We start from the raw sequence: 21,176 nt of genomic DNA on the forward strand, positions 1-21,176 counted from the left end.
CTGCATGGTGGCTGTCTAGTTTGGGAGGAAATCGGTTGTTCGGTGGGGGGGGTGGTTATGTAATTCTGTCTGGGGAACGGCTTCCGGTTTGGCTGTGTCCAGAGCTTTCTGCTATTACCTGGCTGGAAATGCAGGGGGAAAGTGCTGCTGCTGTGATATCTGGCGCCCTCTTCACAGGGGTGCCCCAGCCCCTGAGTGCAAATGTCCCAGCCATTCATCTCTCACTCTGCATTTTGCCGCTGCTATTCCCTGCATTGTGCACCCACAGAGAAAAGCGGGCTGTTGCCCATAGCAACCAGTAGCTCGGCTGCCCTGGTGTGCGCGGCATGTTGCTGTGCAGCTGCATCTTCTGATTCTATTACGACATGATGGGGGCCCAAATCAGTTACTTTGCTTAGGGCCCCATTTAGCCTTAATCCGGCTCTGACATCGGCCCATCTTTTACAAATTGCAACGTATGGAAGAAGTGGGGAAGATGCTGGCTGTCAATACACCCCTTATACACCACTTAACCAATTAGTAAGGTGGTAGGACTACACCGGGTAATAGAAAAGCAGATCAGATTAATGATTCTTTCATTATTATTATTATTATTATTATTATTAATTTATAAAGCGCCAACATATTCTGTGGCACTGTACAATGTAAGAAAACAAACAAGGGATACATAATGATACAGACAATGATATACATCAAATATGAACACTGATACAAGATACAGCACTGCTGATTACAATTTGATTTAACATGATGACTAAAATGTATAAATGTCTAATAGTGTGCAAGCAATTAAATTAATAACATTCCATGACACAAAAGAGTGAGAGCCCTGCCCTTGCGAGCTTACAATTTAAAGGAATGGGGTGGAAACAAGAGGTGGGGAAGTATACAGTATACAGTGGCTTGCAAAAGTATTCGGCCCCCTTGAAGTTTTCCACATTTTGTCATATTACTGCCACAATCATGAATCAATTTTATTGAAATTCCACGTGAAAGGTCAATACAAAGTGGTGTACATGTGAGAAGTGGAAGGAAAATCATACATGATTCCAAAATTTTTTTACAAATCAATAACTGCAAAGTGGGGTGTGCGTAATTATTCAGCCCCCTTTGGTCTGAGTGCAGTCAGTTGCCCATAGACATTACCTGATGAGTGCTAATGACTAAATAGAGTGCACCTGTGTGTAATCTAATGTCAGTACAAATACAGCTGTTCTGTGACGGCCTCAGAGGTTGTCTAAGAGAATATTGGGAGCAACAACACCATGAAGTCCAAAGAACACACCAGAGAGGTCAGGGATAAAGTTATTGAGAAATTTAAAGCAAGCTTAGGCTACAAAAAGATTTCCAAAACCTTGAACATCCCACGGAGCACTGTTCACACGATCAATCAGAAATGGAAGCAGTATGGCACGACTGTAAACCTACCAAGACAAGGCCGTCCACCTAAACTCACAGGCCAAACAAGGAGAATGCTGATCAGAAATGCAATCAAGAGGCCCATGGTGACTCTGGACGAGCTGCAGAGATCTACAGCTCAGGTGGGGGAATCTGTCCATAGGACAATTATTAGTCATGCACTGCACAAAGTTGGCCTTTATGGAAAAGTAGCAAGAAGAAAGCCATTGTTAACAGAAAAGCATAAGAAGTCCCGTTTGCAGTTTGCCACAAGCCATGTGGGGACACAGCAAACATGTGGAAGAAGGTGCTCTGGTCAGATGAGACCAAAATGGAACGTTTTGGCCAAAATGCAAAACGCTATGTGTGGAGGAAAACTAACACTGCACATCACTCTGAACACACCATCTCCACTGTCAAATATGGTGTTGGCAGCATCATGCTCTCGGGGTGCTTCTCTTCAGCAGGGACAGGGAAGCTGGTCAGAGTTGATGGGAAGATGAATGGAGCCAAATACAGGGCAATCTTGGAAGAAAACCTCTTGGAGTCTGCAAAAGACTTGAGACTGGGGCAGAGGTTCACCTTCCAGCAGGACAATGACCCTAAACATAAAGCCAGGGCAACAATGGAATGGTTTAAAACAAAACATATTCATGTGTTAAAATGGCCAAGTCAAAGTCCAGATCTAAATCCAATCGAGAATTTGTGGCAAGATCTGAAAACTGCTGTTCACAAACGCTGTCCATCTAATCTGACTGAGCTGGAGCACTTTTGCAAAGCAGAATGGACAAATATTTCAGTCTCTAGATGTGCAAAGCTGGTAGAGACATACACTAAAAGACTGGCAGCTGTAATTGCAGCAAAAGGTGGTTCTACAAAGTGTTGACTCAGGGGGCTGAATAATTACGCACACCCCACTTTGCAGTTATTGATTTGTAAAAAATGTTTGGAATCTTGTATGATTTTCGTTCCACTTCTCACGTGTACACCACTTTGTATTGGTCTTTCACGTGGAATTCCAATAAAATTGATTCATGTTTGTGGCAGTAATGTGACAAAATGTGGAAAACTTCAAGGGGGCCGAATACTTTTGCAAGCCACTGTATGTACAGGCAGTGCGTAATTAGGTTATTTAGTGGGTGCATGGCCTAAGCTAGAGAATATGCTTGTCGGAAAAGGTGGTTTTTGAGGGAGCGTTTAAAGATTTCAAAGGTGGGAGAGTGGCGGATGTGTTGTGGAAGGGCATTCCAGAGGAAGGGTGAGGCACGTGAGAAGTCTTGTACACGTGAATGTGAGGAGGTAATTGTAGAAGAGGATAGAAGAAGCTTGTGTGCAGATCTTAGATTGCTGTTGGGTTGGTATCTGGAGACTAGTGAGGAGATGTACAGGGGAGAGAGATTGTGGAGTGCTTTGTAGGTTAGGGTTTAAGAGTTTGAACTGAATCCTCACATTAATTGGTAGCCAGTGAAGAGCTTGACAGAGAGGGTCAGCAGAGGAAGAGCGAGAGGAGAGATGAATGAGTCGAGCAGCAGATTTCAGTACAGAATTGAGCGGTGCTAGTCGGTTAGTTGGAAGTCCACCAAGCAATATATTGCAATAGTCCAATCGAGGTATAATAAGAGCATGTACTAACATTTTGGTTGTGTCATGGGAGAGAAAAGGTCTGATACGTGCTATGTTTTTCAGTTGGAAATGGCAGGAGCTGGTTAGGGAGTTAATGTGAGGAGTAAATGAGAGAAAATAATCAAATATTACCCCCAAGCATCAGAGAAAGTCTAAATCATAAGACTGAATTGCATAGATACTTGCAACAAATGTCCTCCATTCTGCCGAGCCATGCGTTGCTGATCAATCAATTGACAACTGTTAGCACAACAATTCCGTCCCGCTCGGCATCGGCATCAATTGTTACTTTCAGATGAAAGTTCCTCCGATATCCTCTCAGCGGCAGTTTGTACTGTTACCTTTCCTGAGGCGACATAAGGAAGTGCTTCTTATCCTGCTGCGGCGTTCAGCAGCACACAGGTACCTAATAATCGATAGCGGTGATGAGACGCCAGACTCTACAACCCACGTGTGTAGAAGGGGAGAGTTCGCTAACCCCGTGCAGCTGTCGACGACCACCTTAGACTTCACCCTCCATGAACCGACAAAAACCAGCTTAACCGCACTGCATGTGTGCTGGCTGTTACTTCTCCCTTACTTCCCTTGCCCTACATATGTAGCTACAGGTGCCCCTTAGCATTAGGTAGCCAGAAGTAACCTCAATATTAAATAGCTAGAGGTGCCCCTAACTGAAGGGAGATCTCGTCAGTGGAATGCCAATAACCAGGTGAGTAACCTCATTTACACTCATTTACACTCTCATCAGGACTCTGCATAGGGAAGGAGGCACTCGGGTAGGGGTGGAAGCCGCCTTTCCGTCATCAGGCGCCTGTAGACACGTGCCTACAGTGCCTTAATGTAAATCCAGCCCTGGGCAAGGAGGACACAGAAAGCCTGTGGACTATCCAGAGGCTTCCCTCTACCTAGGTAAGTAGGTAAGTATCTGTTTTTTGTTTTATATTTCAACTCTGACACACTGTAAAATATTATTTATTTTTTTTGCCATGAAAAAAAGAAGTTGACCTTTTGATTTCTGATTTGTGTCTGAACCAACAGATAGTCACATGAAATAATTTATCTAGTGAGACTGCAGACCGAACAAGTGTAGTTTGTTGCTTTTCTGTCCTGGGTGAAATTAAAAACAGAAACGTGGGATAAGTATGAAGCCTACCCACTTTTAGATAAAAGTACAAGTCCTACACAGTTCCAAGGTATTGAAAATATTTACCCTTCACTTTAGATGTCATGGCATAACTACAGAATCATGGAGGAGTCCTAATGCAGACTCATAATGACCACCCCTCCCAATAATCCCCTCTTTCCCAAACACTGCTTTCTTTTCTCTGCACAACCTGCTTCATAGGGATAGCAGTGGTAATCAAGACCAATGAATTGTAGATATTGCAGGGCTTTAGGTGGGTCCTCTGGAGAAGGGGGTCTGTGATCACAGCCTCTGCAACCTCCATTCAACCTCTATTCCTATGCTTCTGAACTTTGGCAGAACTGGGCTTCTGAGAGCAGTGGATAGATTACAAATGTTAATGGTTCATATATTTCAGCACTCTGAGACATGGGACAGACCGTTTCATTGAGCTGAGACAAAACAATAAATCTACTCTTTTAAAAGGACACTGAACAGACCTTAAAAATGGAATACTGAACTTAGCTGGAGCTTCTTCCTCCCTTCCTTAGCACAGTTCGAAGAACGGAGGAGACCCATAAGACACAGAGGGACCTCACGGACTGCGAGGGGCTGGAGGAAGCCCCAGGTAAGTTCAGTATTCCTCTTATAAGGTCTGATCTAAAAGCCCAATACTTGTGGCAAAGGAAAAGATTCCTTGCACAAGATGAGTATAAATTCACCACTTTATTGCATCCCTCAATACCAACAGACACATGCAATGTACCAGCGGCCTGTTGTATGTGTCTGTTTGTATTGTGGAATAAAGTGGTTAATTAATACTCATCTGGTGCCTGGAATATTTTCCTCTGCCGCAAGTATTGGACTATGTATGTCTATCCAGAGGCACAGTGAGTCACCCAACCCCCATTGGCTGTCATCGTGCTGACCTATTTTCCCTTTACCACGTTGAATGATTGTAACAATACGGCGTGTGTACACGCCTTTAGATATAGCAAACGAAGGGTCCGTCAGACCCTCCCGCGGGGCGGTCGCTCTGCCGACAGTAGCATGTGAGTACAGGCTGTCGGCAGACTGATAAGACTGTTTTTGAGTGATCCGCCGGACAGCATGCACTCACGTACTACTGTCGGCAGAATGACTGCCCCGCGGGAGGGTCTGACAGACCCGTCGTTTGTAACAATACGGCACCTTTAAAGTAATTTGTAGCAGTAGGAGGATAGATACAATTGTTTATCTCACCAGTTTATTTTCACTTGAATTTCACGTTAAGGTGTACACATCATTAGTGTGACTAATTAGGGTCGTGGCATTGCGGGGACCGAATACTGTAAAGACACGTTCCTTGGGTATACCCAAGGAACATGTACTTTTCTTATGGGGGAGAGTAGGGACAGCAAGAACAACGTTTCTGCTGTGCCAGATTTTAAAACCAGCTTAGGGGACACTTGTCCACATGCTGGATTCCTGTCCAGGATGACCCTGAACGGCTGCCTTGGACGTGTTATGACTAGCGCACGTGCAAGGCTTTAATTTTTTGAGCACCAACAAATGGTACAATCTTAATACTAAAGTTCCTCCAGCCCCATGTATACTCCTGCCTCCCTCACCTTCCTCCCCGGCCACTCCATTAGCCTGTAATCTCACCCGGTATTAGGGCTGCAGTTGGGGTCCACTGCGCATGTGCAGCCTTGCCGCGTGTTTGCCCGGGACTGTTCTGCGCCTTTGCAGTACTATCGACAGGAGCGTGATGTGGGCGCGTGCGGTCAGGCCTGACATGCGCAGTGGACCCTGACTGGTGTGACTGGAGCCCTAATACAGGGCGAGATTGCAGACAAGTGGGGTGGCCAGGGAGGACGGTGAGGGAGGCAATGGTATACATGAGGCTGGAGGAAGTCCCTGGTAAGTATGAACTATTTTTCTCACTTCGTCTCAGATTCTATTTAAACCTGTAAAAGGACATTGGGGCATAGGTGACACAGTGGGTTCGGGTGGAGACACTAAATGCACGTGGGAACAGGGGGGGGGGGGGGGGGTTCTAGAGGAGACATAGATTGTAGAGTCTTTTGACTTAAAAATTGATTCAGCTTAAGAACGAACCTACAGTCCCTATTTCGTTTGTTAACCGGGGACTACCTGTATATTGTTTTGGGTTTCTGGAAATTCCATTACTTATACCAGTTACTACAGTAGTGATTATTAATCAATTAACCTATATCATTAGTAATGGAGCTTGTCCATTTCTTTTGAGTGATATTTTGATTTAAATTGATTAACTTAGGCCCTAGTTTTTGTTATCAAATCAACTAAAAAATCATGATGCTTGACCAACTTAACACTAATTCATTTAAACTTTAAAATATACTCCGTCTTAGGCCTGGAACCCACTAGGAGCACTTTTCTGAGCGCTTTGTGATGTGAAAAGCTCTTGCTAATGTAATGCTATGGGTGTGATCCCACTTGAGTGATGTGATTGTTTAAAAATTCCCCATAGCATTGCATTAGCAAGAGCTTTTTCAAATCACTAGCGATTAGAAAAGGCTGCTAGTGGGTTAGAGCCCTCAGAAGTTTTGAAAACAGGTCCAGAACATGCAAGGCTTAATAAAAGAATTACCCATAGACAGGGATACAAAAGTATGATTATATAGCAAGATACACATTAATTTAGTTATATTATAAGGCTACCTGTCTGCTTCACTCATTCTGCTTTTCAATGTATGCGAGTAGCAGTTCAATGCTCTATCAATTACCATAACACTGAGAGCATTTCATCCCGTAACGTGATCACATGAACACCAACCCATACAGAAACAAGAGCAAACAGTCACACAAAAGGCTTCTGGAATGGAGATCAGTCAAAACCCTGATATGTTTTACCATACAATGGGAACTTTTAAAAGCACCTGACATTTCTCATCGACCTTGCTTGCTTTTCATTGCTTGTAAATTGCAAAGTGTTATCAGCTCATCAGAAGATAGAGCTAACAGACAAAAATGTTCCAAATTCTGAGGCTAGTCACTTAAAATTCCACTCCAAGCATTTTCTCCACCCTAGTTCCTAAAAAGAAGAAGAAAAAAAAACATTGGCAATGGTGTGCAGAGTATGAATATGTATGTGTATATATATATATATATATATATATATATATATATATATATATATATATATATATATATATATATATATATATACACACACACACACACACACACACACACACACACACACACACACACACACACACACACACACAGTGGCTTGCAAAAGTATTCGGCCCCCTTAAAGTTTTCCACATTTTGTCAAATTACTGCCACAAACATGAATCAATTTTATTGGAATGTCACATGACAGATCAATACAAAGTGGTGTACACGTGAGAAGTGGAACGGAAATCATACATGATTCCAAACATTTTTTACAAATCAATAACTGCAAAGTGGGGTGTGCGAAATTATTCAACCCCCTGAGTCAATACTTTGTAGAACCTCCTTTTGCTGCAATTACAGCTGCCAGTCTTTTAGGGTATGTCTCTACCAGCTTTCCACATCTAGAAACTGAAATCCTTGCCCATTCTTCTTTGCAAAACCGCTTCAGCTCAGTCAGATTAGATGGACAGCATTTGTGAACAGCAGTTTTCAGATCTTGCCACAGATTCTCGATTGGATTTAGATCTGGACTTTGGCTGGGCCATTTTAACACATGAATATGTTTTGTTTTAAACCATTCCATTGTTGCCCTGGCTTTATGTTTAGGGTCATTGTCCTGCTGGAAGGTGAACCTCCACACCAGTCTCAAGTCTTTTGCAGACCCTAAGAGGTTTTCTTCCAAGATTGCCCTGTATTTGGCTCCATCCATCTTCCCATCAACTCTGACCAGCTTACCTGTCCCTGCTGAAGAGAAGAACCCCAGAGCATGATGCTGCCACCACCATATTTGACAGTGAAAAAATCAATTAACCCTTCGCACACTCACATGCAAATGTTCAAACAAATGCATTCACAGATTTACTCATCCAGGCACAACTGTTATCCCTACAGCTAAATTAAAAGCCAGGGTTTTAGTTCACAGAAGAATGCATTCTTATGCTTAGTCACCTATACTGCGTAGAAGTACCCAGGTAAACATAGGTGTCCTAACTCTGGCCCTGTAACATGCATAGTGCAGACATGCAAACACATTCATTGCATCAAACCTATCAATGGATTAGGAGCACACATCCTAACTTCCTCTTCTGGGAAAGACAGTGCATCTTACCAATCGCACAAGGGAGATAACATTATGTGTCCATGTGCACCATGCACATACACCAGCATAAGCTGTCTGCATGCTGACAAACATACAGGGGAAGGGGGAGTGCACCGAATTGGACCCTAGCCACAGGGGTCAATGATAAGAATAAACATACATATATCCAGGCACATCGCCTCTAGTTAGGACATTAAATAAATATAATAAAATATAATATAAATATCATCATATTTGACAGTGGGGATGGTGTGTTCAGAGTGATGTGCAGTGTCAGTTTTCTGTCACACATAGGCCTCAATTCACTAAGATCATGCTGGAGATAATAAGGCAAGAGAAAACTTGCCACCACACAGTGAGAGAGTTATCTTATCTCTCCATTACTTAAGTTACCTCCTCTGTAGTTATTTTCACATGCAGTTAATTAACAGCCTGTCTTTAACTTTAGAATTCTGGAGTTATTTTAAGGATTGACAGGAGATAAGCTTAGTGAATTGAGGCCATAGTGTTTTGCATTTTGGCCAAAAAGTTCCATTTTGGTCTCATCTGACCAGACAGCCTTCTTCCACATGTTTGCTGTGTGCCCCTCATGGCTTGTAGCAAACTGCAAACGGGACTTCTTATGCTTTTCTGTTAACAATGGCTTTCTTCTTGCCACTCTTTCATAAAGGCCAACTTTGTGCAGTGCACGACTAATAGTTGTCTAATGGACAGATTCCCCCACCTGAGCTGTAGATCTCTGCAGCTTGTCCTGAGTCACCATGGGCCTCTTGATTGCATTTCTGATCAGCATTCTCCTTGTTTGGCCTGTGAGTTTAGGTGGACGGCCTTGTCTTGGTAGGTTTACAGTTGTGCCATACTCCTTCCATTTCTGAATGATCGCTTGAACAGTGCTCCGTGGGATGTTCAAGGTTTTGGAAAATCTTTTTGTAACCTAAGCCTGCTTTAAATTTCTCAATAACCTTATCCCTGACCTCTCTGGTGTGTTCTTTGGACTTCATGGTGTTGTTGCTCCCAATATTCTCTTAGACAACCTCTGAGGCCGTCACAGAGCAGCTGTATTTGTACTGACATTAGATTACACACAAATGCACTCTTTTTAGTCATTAGCAGTCATCAGGCAATGTCTATGGGCAACTGACTGCACTCAGACCAAAAGGGGCTGAATAATTACGCACACCCCACTTTGCAGTTATTGATTTGTAAAAAATGTTTGGAATCATATATGATTTTCATTCCACTTCCCAAGTGTACACCACTTTGTATTGGTCTTTCATGTGGAACTCCAATAAAATTGATTCATGTTCGTGCCAGTAATGTGACAAAATGTGGAAAACTTCAAGGGGGCCGAATACTTTTGCAAACCACTGTAATATATGTATATGCATATGTATATATATATATATATATGTATATATATATATATATATATATATATATATATATATATATATATATATATATATATATATATATATATACAGTACAGACCAAAAGTTTGGACGCACTGTAACGAACGGTGGTGCACAGAGAGGATCTGATTACCGGTGATCTGCAGTATCACTAGGAATACAGATGTATACCAGATTATAAGTGATCTGCAGTATCACCGATAATCCGATATACCAGCTAACCTCTGTTCACTTGAGTAGAGTGTAGTGTTTGGTGTAACAGTAACACTAGGAGGCCTAGTGAGGATACTGCACGGCTTCCTTCCGAAGACCTGAACTCTCCAAGGCGGGAGGAGTCAGGCTGCGAGTAGGAAGGTTAGTCTGAGAGTGACACTCAGGAGGAAATGTCACTAACCGGACGGGGAACTGCCTCCAATAGTGAGGTCGGTTCTCGAGGTCGGACAAGCCAGGTCGTAACACACGGACAGATAAAGTACGGATACAGTAGGCAGAGGCGGAGTCTAGGTACAGGCAGGGTTCGGCAACAGGTATCAGAAATATCGAGGTACAAGATCAGGAGGCAGAAACAGAGTCTAAGGACGAGCCGGGGTTCGGCAACAGAGTATCAGAATGGCAAGGTACAAGATCAGAGTTCAGGAGGATAGTCAAGCAGGCAAAGGGTCATAACAGATAAATCACAATCAAACTAGTACTTTAAGCTATGAGTGCTCCCACGTATGTGTTTGCAACGCCAGACACCAGAGGAATGACCAGGCTCCAGTATATATACTCTGCAGTTGCCCAGTGCCTCCCCTAAGTGCTGGACCAATGAGGTGTGGAGCCAGTGTCAGCTGACCAGCCTGGTCAGCTGACTACCTCTGGCTACCACATAAGCCCTGCCTTAGTGCGCGCGCACGCGTCACTCTAACACCAGGGGGACTACGGTGTCCCAGCAAGGGTCCTATGCGCGCTAACCGCCGGTTTCCCCGCGCTCCGCACAGCCCTGCATGGAGGCAGCCGCCTCATGCTGAGAGGAGGCGCTGTCCCTCCGCACTCTGCCCTGCTATTACGGGAAGCAGCCGCCCCACGCTGAGTGGAGGCGGCTGCTTTCACGCAAAGCCTCACACGCACCTTCTCATTCAGAGTCTTCTTTATTTTCATGACTATGAAAATAAAGAAGGAACGCTGTCCCTCCGCACTCTGCCCTGCTATTATGGGAAGCAGCCGCCCCACGCTGAGTGGAGGTGGCTGCTTTCCCGCAAAGCCTCACAGTACCCCCCCCCCCACCAGGTTTCTCGGGATGTAAGGCATGAAACTCTTTCCTCAACTCTTCCGCATGCATGCGACTCCCCGGTACCCACTGTCTCTCCTCAATGCCATACCCTCTCCAATGCACCAGATACTGTACCGAGTTCTGCACAATACGCGAGTCAATTATTTTCTCTACTTCGTACTCTGGTTGATCCTCTACCATCACAGGAGGAGGAGGAGTGGGACCCACCTAAACTGCAGGTTTAAGGAGGGACACGTGAAAAGATCTTACGCCCCGCATGCTGGCCGGAAGATCAATGGCATAAGTGACGTTGTTGATTTTCTTAGTCACAGAAAATGGACCCACAAACCTGGGACGCAGTTTGGCAGATGGCTGCTTCAGGGTCAAGTGACGTGTGGACAAAAGACTAAATCCCCTGGCTGAAACTTTCATTCCATGGAACGTCTCTTGTCCGCTTGACCCTTTTGACTCTGGAACGCTTTCTGCAAATTATCTCTAACGATTCCCCAATTGTCCCTGAGTGACTTCTGCCAATCCTCCAGTGCTGGGAACGGGGAAGAGGCAACTGGCAAAGAAGAGAACTTGGGCGACCTCCCTGTCACAATCTGGAACGGGGAAAAACCAGAAGAAGAACTCTTCAAATAATTCTGCGCGAATTCTGCGAAAGCCAGAAACTTTACCCAGTCATTCTGTGCCTCCGCAACGTAACATCTTAAGAACTGTTCTAAAGACTGATTACCGTAATTCGTTCAGTCTGCCCATTGGTCTGTGGGTGGTAGCCTGACGAGAAAGACAGCTTTATGCCTATTTGGTGGCAAAATGCACTCCAGAATTTAGAGATGAATTGGACTCCCCGATCGGACACAATGTTTTCCGGAATGCCGTGCAGCCGGAAAATGTGGACGATGAATAAGTCGGCCAATTCCTGGGCCAAGGGGAGTCCTTTCAAGGGCACGAAATGGGCCATTTTGCTGAAGCGGTCGACTACCACCCAAATGACCGACATGCCTTCGGACCTGGGGAGCTCACCCACAAAATCCATGGACAAGTGGGTCCATGGTTCACTCGGGGCGGGCAAAGGCTGTAAGGTACCGACAGGTGCCTGCCGGGAGGGTTTACTTTTGGCACATACCGCACATTCCCTGACATATTCCTTGCAGTCTGTTGCCATAGAAGGCCACCAAGCACATCTGGCAATCAGATCCTGCGTTCTGGCAGCACCAGGGTGACCAGCACTCTTATGGGCGTGAAACATTTGTAAGACCTGTAGACGAAAAGGCAGTGGGATAAACAAAACCCCCTCCGGTTTTCCCTCAGGGACATCCTGCTGAAAGGGACCCAAAACCTTTGTCCAATCCTCACAGGTCTCTGTGGCTGCTAACACCAACCTCTGCGGGATGATGGACTCAGGAGCGGGGGGCTGTGCTGTCTCAAATTCGAAACATCTGGACAGGGCATCTGCCTTGATGTTTTTGCTGCCTGGAGTGAACGTGATACTAAATCTGAACCTCGTAAAAAAATAACGACCACCGGGCCTGTCGGGGACTTAGTCTCTTAGCCCCCTCGATATATTCCAAATTCTTGTGATCAGTATAGACCGTGATCGTGTGTTCTGCCCCTTCTAACCAGCGGCGCCATTCTTCAAATGCCAATTTAATGGCCAGAAGTTCCCGGTTGCCTATGTCGTAGTTTTTCTCTGCCGGTGAAAACCTCCAAGAGAAATAGGCACACGGGTGCAACCTCCCCTGCAGCCCAGAGCGCTGAGACAGCACAGCCCCTACTCCAACTTCTGAGGCGTCAACCTCCACAATGAATGGGTAAGAGGTGTCTACGTGTCTCAATATGGGTGCAGAGCAAAACAATTTTTTCAAGTGAGAGAAGGCTGCCACAGCCTCAGGAGACCAATGGTTGGTATCTGCCCCCTTTTTTGTGAGACTGGTAAGAGGGGCAATCATCGTGGAGTATCCCTTTATGAACCTCCTATAGTAGTTCGCAAAACCTAAAAATCTCTGCAGGGGCTTCAACCCCACTGGCTGTGGCCATTCTAGGACAGCTGTGACCTTGGCAGGATCCATTGATAGGCCTGAGGTGGAAATCACATACCCTAAAAATGTGACGGTGGTCACCTCGAAAATACATTTCTCCACCTTGGCATACAGCATATTTTGCCTCAATTTGTCCAACATGAATTTAACGTGGACCCTGTGCTCGGAGAGGTTGTTGGAATAGATTAGTATATCGTCAAGGTATACTAGCACAAATCTACCCAACACCTCCCTGAATACCTCGTTGATTAATTCTTGGACGGCTGGCGCATTGCACAACCCGAAGGGCATCACTAAGTACTCGTAATGTCCGTCGGGAGTGTTGAAGGCCGTCTTCCATTCATCGCCCTTTCTAATGCGGATCAGGTTGTATGCACCCCTCAGATCTAATTTTGAAAAGATCTTAGCATTCGTGACCTGCATAAATAAATCGTCTATCAATGGTAACGGATAACGATTCTTCACCGTGATTTTATTCAGGCCACGGTAGTCGATGCAAGGTCGAAGCCTTCCGTCTTTCTTCTTAACAAAAAAGAAACTGGCCCCTGCAGGCGACCGGGAGGGGCGAATGAACCCTTTGGCTAAATTGTCACGAATGTACTCCTGCATCGCTATTTTTTCTGGTCCAGACAAATTATACAGGTGACCCCTAGGGGGCATACAACTGGCACGGAGATCGATGGGGCAATTGAAAGGGTGATGAGGAAGTAACTTGTCAGCAGCCTTGGGACAGAATACATCCGAGAACTTGGAGTATTGCTCGGGAACCCCCTCCACATGAAACTTGGTCTGACCTAAAGTCACCTTCCCTAGACACTGTTGGGAACAGAAGTCTGACCAACTAGTTAATTGTCCTGTAGCCCAATTAATCTGTGGCGAATGGAGCTGCAGCCAGGGCATACCCAAGACAATTGTGGAGGTAGTCATGTGTAATACAAAGAAACGTAGACTCTCGTTATGCAGAACCCCAATAGTGACTTCCACCTCTGGTGTCTGAGACAGCGGACGGTCCCGTTGCAGCGGGGAGTCGTCCACAGCAGTAACCTGGATAGGTGGTTTTACTGGGGTGAGCGGAATGCCCAACTTTTCTGCGAACTCTGAACTCATAAAGTTAGCCGCGGAGCCTGAATCAAGAAAGGTCTCTGTGGCTTCAGATTTGTCCCCCCACGTAATCGTACAAGGAAGGAGCAAACGTCTTTCTTTTAGGGGTGTGAGTTGGGAGCCCAGGGTGTCACCCCTTACAACTCCTAGGCGGTAGCGTTTCCCGGCTTATTTTTATCCGGTTTAATGGGACAGTCTCGTACCCTATGCCCCCTTCACCACAGTATAAACATAGTTGCTCAGACATTCTCCGTCTTCTCTCCACTTGGGTCAATTTAGACCGATCTGCATCGGTTCAGGTGGCGGCAAGACCGGAGACGATGAGACAGCAGGAGGTGGAGTTACTAGGGGTGCAGCAGGAGATGCTGCGTAGGAAGTCAACCTGACACAATGACTGCCCCTAGTCTGTCTCTGATGGCGTAGCCTACGGTCGATTCGAATGGCCGACGAGATGGCCTCATCGACTGTTTTGGGCTCGGGTTGGCTTAACATTAGGTCGGAGACCTCATCCGACAACCCAGACAGGAAGTAATCTAACAGGGCATAGGTGTCAAACCTGGCCGTAACTGACCACCTACGAAATTCGGCTGCGTAATCTTCGACTGAGCCCTTGCCTTGCCGCAAAAGCTTGAGCTTCCGCTCAGAGGTCGCAGCAAGGTCTGGTTCGTCGTATATTACTGCCATGGCTTTAAAGAATTCCTCTACTGAGGTCAGAGCTGTATCTGTGGGGGGCAGGTTGTATGCCCAGGACTGGGAGTCGCCAGTTAACAAAGTCTTAATAAAAATGACCCGTTGGGTCTCAGTTCCCGAGGATCGGGGTCTCAACTTGAAATATGATAACACTCTACTCTTAAAATTTCAAAAGTCAGATTTGTGGGCGGATAATTTATCAGGTATGTCATCACTAGGAGGGGATCCCACCGAATCAACTGACGTCTGGAGGGTTTGCACAGAGCCTGTTAGAGCATCAATTAAGGCTTTGTGCTGGCCCAGTGCTTGATGGATGTTATCCACCGAAGTGGCAAGCACATTTAGAGGGTCAGCGCGTGCGTTTATCTGTCTTTTGGTCTGGCGTTCTGTAACGAATGGTGGTGCACAGAGAGGATCTGATTACCGGTGATCTGCAGTATCACTAGGAATACAGATGTATACCAGATTATAAGTGATCTGCAGTATCACCGATAATCCGATATACCAGCTAACCTCTGTTCACTTGAGTAGAGTGTAGTGTTTGGTGTAACAGTAACACTAGGAGGCCTAAGCCTCAGTGCAGTGAGGATACTGCACGGCTTCCTTCCGAAGACCTGAACTCTCCAAGGCGGGAGGAGTCAGGCTGCGAGTAGGAAGGTTAGTCTGAGAGTGACACTCAGGAGGAAATGTCACTAACAGGATGGGGAACCGCCTGCAATAGTGAGGTCGGTTCTCAAGGTCGGACAAGCCAGGTCGTAACACACGGACAGATAAAGTACAGATACAGTAGGCAGAGGCGGAGTCTAGGTACAGGCAGGGTTCGGCAACAGGTATCAGAAATATCGAGGTACAAGATCAGGAGGCAGAAACAGAGTCTAAGGACGAGCCGGGGTTCGGCAACAGAGTATCAGAATGGCAAGGTACAAGATCAGAGTTCAGGAGGATAGTCAAGCAGGCAAAGGGTCATAACAGATAAATCACAATCAAACTAGTACTTTAAGCTATCAACAGAATCTAGCTTAGTGTAGGATTACAGCTCCAGCTGGTCCCGGCACACTAACGGATCTGACTACAGGTCTGAGTGCTCCCACGTATGTGTTTGCAACGCCAGACACCAGAGGAATGACCAGGCTCCAGTATATATACTCTGGAGTTGCCCAGTGCCTCCCCTAAGTGCTGGACCAATGAGGTGTGGAGCCAGTGTCAGCTGACCAGCCTGGTCAGCTGACTACCTCTGGCTACCACATAAGCCCTGCCTTAGTGCGCGCGCACGCGTCACTCTAACACCAGGGGGACTACGAGTCCCAGCCGCACCAGCACCGCTCTACATTGTCCCAGCAAGGGGCCTATGCGCGCTAACCCCCCGCGCTCCGCACAGCCCTGCATGGAGGCAGCCGCCTCACGCTGAGAGGAGGCGCTGTCCCTCCGCACTCTGCCCTGCTATTACGGGAAGCAGCCGCCCCACGCTGAGTGGAGGCGGCTGCTTTCCTGCAAAGCCTCACACGCACCTTCTCATTCAGAGTCTTCTTTATTTTCATGACTATGAACATTGTAGATTCACACTGAAGGCCTCCAAACTATGAATTAACACATGTGGAAGTATAGTACATAACCAAAAAGTGTGAAACAACTGAAAATGTGTAATATTCTAGGTTATTCAAAGTAGCCACCTTTTGCTTTGATTACTGCTTTGCACACTCTTGGCACTCGGAAGGTGTGTCCAAAGTTTTGGTCTGTACTATCTATCTATCTATCTATCTATCTATCTATCTATCTATCTATCTATCTATCTATATATATATATATATATATATATATATATATATATATATATATATATATATACACAGTATCCTATATGATAATTTGCAAGTGTCTCTGCGTCCCATGTATCTCTGTGTGTGTGTGTGTGTCCCTGTTTCCAGACCTGACAGTTTGCTGTCTGTGAACCTCATTGCATTGTGGGAAATAAAAGCTTTTTCCAACTGCCAAGCAAGCAACATCTCCCTGTGTGCACATACTTTGGACAGCGATGGTGATGGGTAATCGGAACGCGTCTTTGCACGCATTGCGGGGGAGGGGGGGCTTTAGTGGTGCTAGCGGCCGTGGCCTGGCGCCCATATTTTAACGGGCGGGCCTTTTTACTAATATATACAGTGGAGGAAATAATTATTTGACCCCTCACTGATTTTGTAAGTTTGTCCAATGACAAAGAAATGAAAAGTCTCAGAACAGTATCATTTCAATGGTAGGTTTATTTTAACAGTGGCAGATAGCACATCAAAAGGAAAATCGAAAAAATAACCTTAAATAAAAGATAGCAACTGATTTGCATTTCATTGTGTGAAATAAGTTTTTGAACCCTCTAACAATAAAAGACTTAATACTTAGTGGAAAAGCTTTTGCAAGCACAGAGGTCAAACGTTTCTTGTAATTGATGACCAAGTTTGCACACATTTTAGGAGGAATGTTGGTCCACTCCTCTTTGCAGATCATCTCTAAATCCCTAATGGCCCATACTCACGAGGGACTTTTGTCGCCTCAACACGCAGCGCGCGCGTGTTGCGGCGACAGGTCGCCCGTGAGTATGGGCCGCGCGCACCCCGAACTGTCGCCCGGAACGGGCGCGCAACCCGAACTGTCGCCCGTTGCTGATGTCGCCAGGCGATTGAAATGTTCAATCGCCTGGCGACAGTCGCCGCCGCAACTCCGCTGCAGCTGTCGCTAGTCCGCGTGAGTACGCGGACTAGCGACAGCAACCTCCATTGGGATACGCATAGCTTCTGGCGGGGGGAGGAGGAACGTCGGCGACAGCTTCCGTCGCGGCCGCTGGTCCCTCTTCCGCGTGTGTACGCGGAGGGACGTGGCGACGAGCTGTCGCCGGCCTGTCGCCCACACGCTCACGTGTGCTGGCGACAGGCTACTTTTGCTGCCCGTGAGTATGGGCCATAAGGTTTCGAGGCTGTCTCTGTGCAACTCTGAGCTTGAGCTTCCTCCATAGGTTTTCTATTGGATTAAGGTCCGGAGACTGACTAGGCCACTCCATGACCTTAATGTGCTTCTTCTTGAGCCACTCCTTTGTTGCCTTTGCTGTATGTTTTGGGTCATTGCCGTGCTGGAACACCCATCCACGACCCATTTTCAGTTTCCTGGCAGAGGGAAGGAGGTTGTCGTTCATGATTTCACGATACATGGCTCCGTCTATTTTCCCGTTAATGCGATTAAGTTGTCCTGTGCCCTTAGAAGAAAAACACCCCCAAAGCAAAATGTTTCCACCCCCATGCTTGACGGTGGGGACGGTGTTTTGGGGGTCATAGGCAGCTTTTTTCTTCCTCCAAACACAGCGAGTTGAGTTAATGCCAAAGAGCTCTATTTTGGTCTCATCAGACCACAGTTCCCCAACCCTGTCCTCAAGGCCCACCAACAGTGCACGTTTTGCAGAAAACCACAAACATTCACAGCTGAGGTAATTAGTGCTGCAGCAGAGCTGATTAACAACCTCTGTGGATTTCCACAAAACATGTACTGTTGGTGGGCCTTGAGGATAGGGTTGGGGAACTGTGCATCAGACCACAGCACCTTCTCCCAGTCACTCACAGAATCATTCAGGTGTTCATTGGCAAACTTCAGACGGGCCTGCACATGTGCCTTCTTGAGCAGGGGGACCTTGCGAGCCCTGCAGGATTTTAATCCATTGTGGTGTAATGTGTTTCCAATGGTTTTCTTGGTGACTGTGGTCCCTGCTAATTTGAGGTCATTCACTAACTCCTCCCGTGTAGTTCTAGGATGCTTTTTCACCTTTCTCAGAACCATTGACACCCCACGAGGTGAGATCTTGCGTGGAGCCCCAGAGCGAGGTCGATTGATGGTCATTTTGTGCTCCTTCCATTTTCGAACAATCGCACCAACAGTTGTCACCTTCTCTCCCAGCTTCTTGCTAATGGTTTTGTAGCCCATTCCAGCCTTGTGCAGGTCTACAATTTTGTCTCTGACATCCTTGGACAGCTCTTTAGTCTTTCCCATGTTGGAGAGTTTGGAGTCTGCTTGATTGATTGATTCTGTGGACAGGTGTCTTTTATACAGGTGACTAGTTAAGACAGGTGTCCTTAATGAGGGTGACTAATTGAGTAGAAGTGTCTAACCACTCTGTGGGAGCCAGAACTCTTAATGGTTGGTAGGGGTTCAAAAACTTATTTCACTCAATGAAATGCAAATCAGTTGCTATCTTTTATTTAAGGTTATTTTTTCGATTTTCCTTTTGATGTGCTTTCTGCCACTGTTAAAATAAACCTACCATTGAAATGATACTGTTCTGAGACTTTTCATTTCTTTGTCATTGGACAAACTTACAAAATCAGTGAGGGGTCAAATAATTATTTCCTTCACTGTATATAGTATCCTACGGGCTTGCGGAAATATGTGTACTCAAAACTGGAATGAACTTAAATATACTAATACCTTTGTAAAAGGTCATCCTGGTGCAATGATATGCTGTCAGTGTTAAAGCATAACTGTCGGGCATAAAATAAAAAATCAATTCTTTATTTTTATCTGGTAAACAAGTAATAAGGATGCTAACCAAGCAATTCAAAAGTTAAAAATCACACTTACTTTTGTTGTTGTTAAAAGATCATTCCCAAGTTTACCTGGCTTTTATTTGGTACATTGCCGCACAAAGGAAGTTGCAGGGCATGCTGGGTGGTCTTTTTCTGCTTCAGACTTAACTAATGCAGCCTGATTGGCTGAAGCCTCTCTCCCTCCTGTTTTCCCCTCCCACAACTCTGTTCCTCTCTGATTGGCCAATATTTATCATGCTGAGAAGCTGCAGAGTCACACAAATCAAAATAAAATCAAAGATAGCTTTATTGGCATGACCAAGATTCATATAGGTATTGCCAAAGCAAGGGGAAAAAGGGGGACATGAAAAGGGGTGGGGTAGGGGGACAATGGCTAAGCAGTCTGTGGACATTTTTAGGTTTACAGTTCCGTTCTGCTCCTCTCAGTCTGTGGCATGTTGTGACATAGTGTGCAGCGATTGTCACTGTGGATTCCTTTTCTCCCAGTAAGATATATGTTTTTCTCTCATCTTCTAATGTAAGAAAGTCTGGGAATAGTTCCAACAATTTCTTAAAGTAAGTGTCCCTGGTTGCAGTATATTTGGAGCTGTGCAGCAGGAAGTGGCTTTCATCCTCAAGGGTTTTCTTCTCACAGTGTTGGCATAGTCTCTCCTCCCTGGGTTTGTACGTCTGTCTGTATCTCCCATTGATCCCATTGGTGGTGCCACTCACACATAGCAACACCGTGCATCATCTGACGTGTGTGGGCAGTCTTAACCAGCGATGTCACCCAAGGGGATCAGGTTCTGATCCCCAACGGGTGACATCAGTTGGTCGTGTGTACACGGCCTAAAAGTTCAGTAATTCAATATTTGTTGGCCACACATTATTCTGGGTTTTGAATAAGCAATCAGTATTCTCTGCACCACTTGAGATCAATAAGATTTTAGCAGAAATCTGATAAAATATTGACCAGAACGTCACCACCGCCAACTTTGTACCGCCTCATGCAGTTCAAAGCTGTAGGGATATTGTGGCTGTACTTTCCCAAATAATGCAGCCTGAGGGTCTACTATTCTCCTATTTTTGCAAATTAAAATACTAATGCATTTATAATTCAAAGTGGTTTTTCTATAGGAGGACCATCTCAATATTTAATTTATGCACTACATGCTCTTTCAGTGAACCCGAGAGTGTAACTGCAGTGACATACATGAGGGTATTAAACTGCCCTGTATCATAAGTAACCTAACTTTTCAGTGTGATGATATCAGCAATTGTCTCTCCTATCCTGTCATCATACACCTTGGTTAATGTTCTCAGAATCAGATTTATTTCACCAAGTACAATGGGTGTTTGGATTTGGCACATACAGGATCAGTGATGGTACAATATAGCATGCAGTTCAGGTACAGTAGAATAGGCATATACAAAACACATAAACAGCATGGTGGAGAAGGCCACAGAGATAGTTTGAGTGCTATGTGAGCAGAGCTGCCATCTGCGGCACTCAACTGCTCTACAGCAAGTCAGATGCCGCGCGCACTCTGACCTTGGGGTAGAGAGGCCATGTTCTGCAGGAGCCAGTCTGGATACCAGTCTGAGGGACCAGCATAATGGAGTGGGGGCCAACAGCTGTTAGAACCAAGAGTATGGTGGCTGGCATGCACGGTTAAGTGGATTGCCATGCTGCCCCAGAGGCTGGGGGCCCCACGAGACTGTAATGCTGG

At 45.7% G+C, this 21,176-nt stretch overlaps 1 long non-coding RNA gene across 1 annotated transcript in view; it reads left to right on the forward strand.

Moving 5' to 3' along the window:
- The window catches only part of LOC137542393 (uncharacterized), a 319,706-nt gene that overhangs the window by 165,700 nt on the left and 132,830 nt on the right, over window positions 1-21,176 (forward strand). The window lies entirely within an intron of this gene.

The sequence above is a fragment of the Hyperolius riggenbachi genome, chromosome 12 (genome assembly GCF_040937935.1).
Source record: "Hyperolius riggenbachi isolate aHypRig1 chromosome 12, aHypRig1.pri, whole genome shotgun sequence".
NCBI lineage: Eukaryota > Metazoa > Chordata > Amphibia > Anura > Hyperoliidae > Hyperolius > Hyperolius riggenbachi.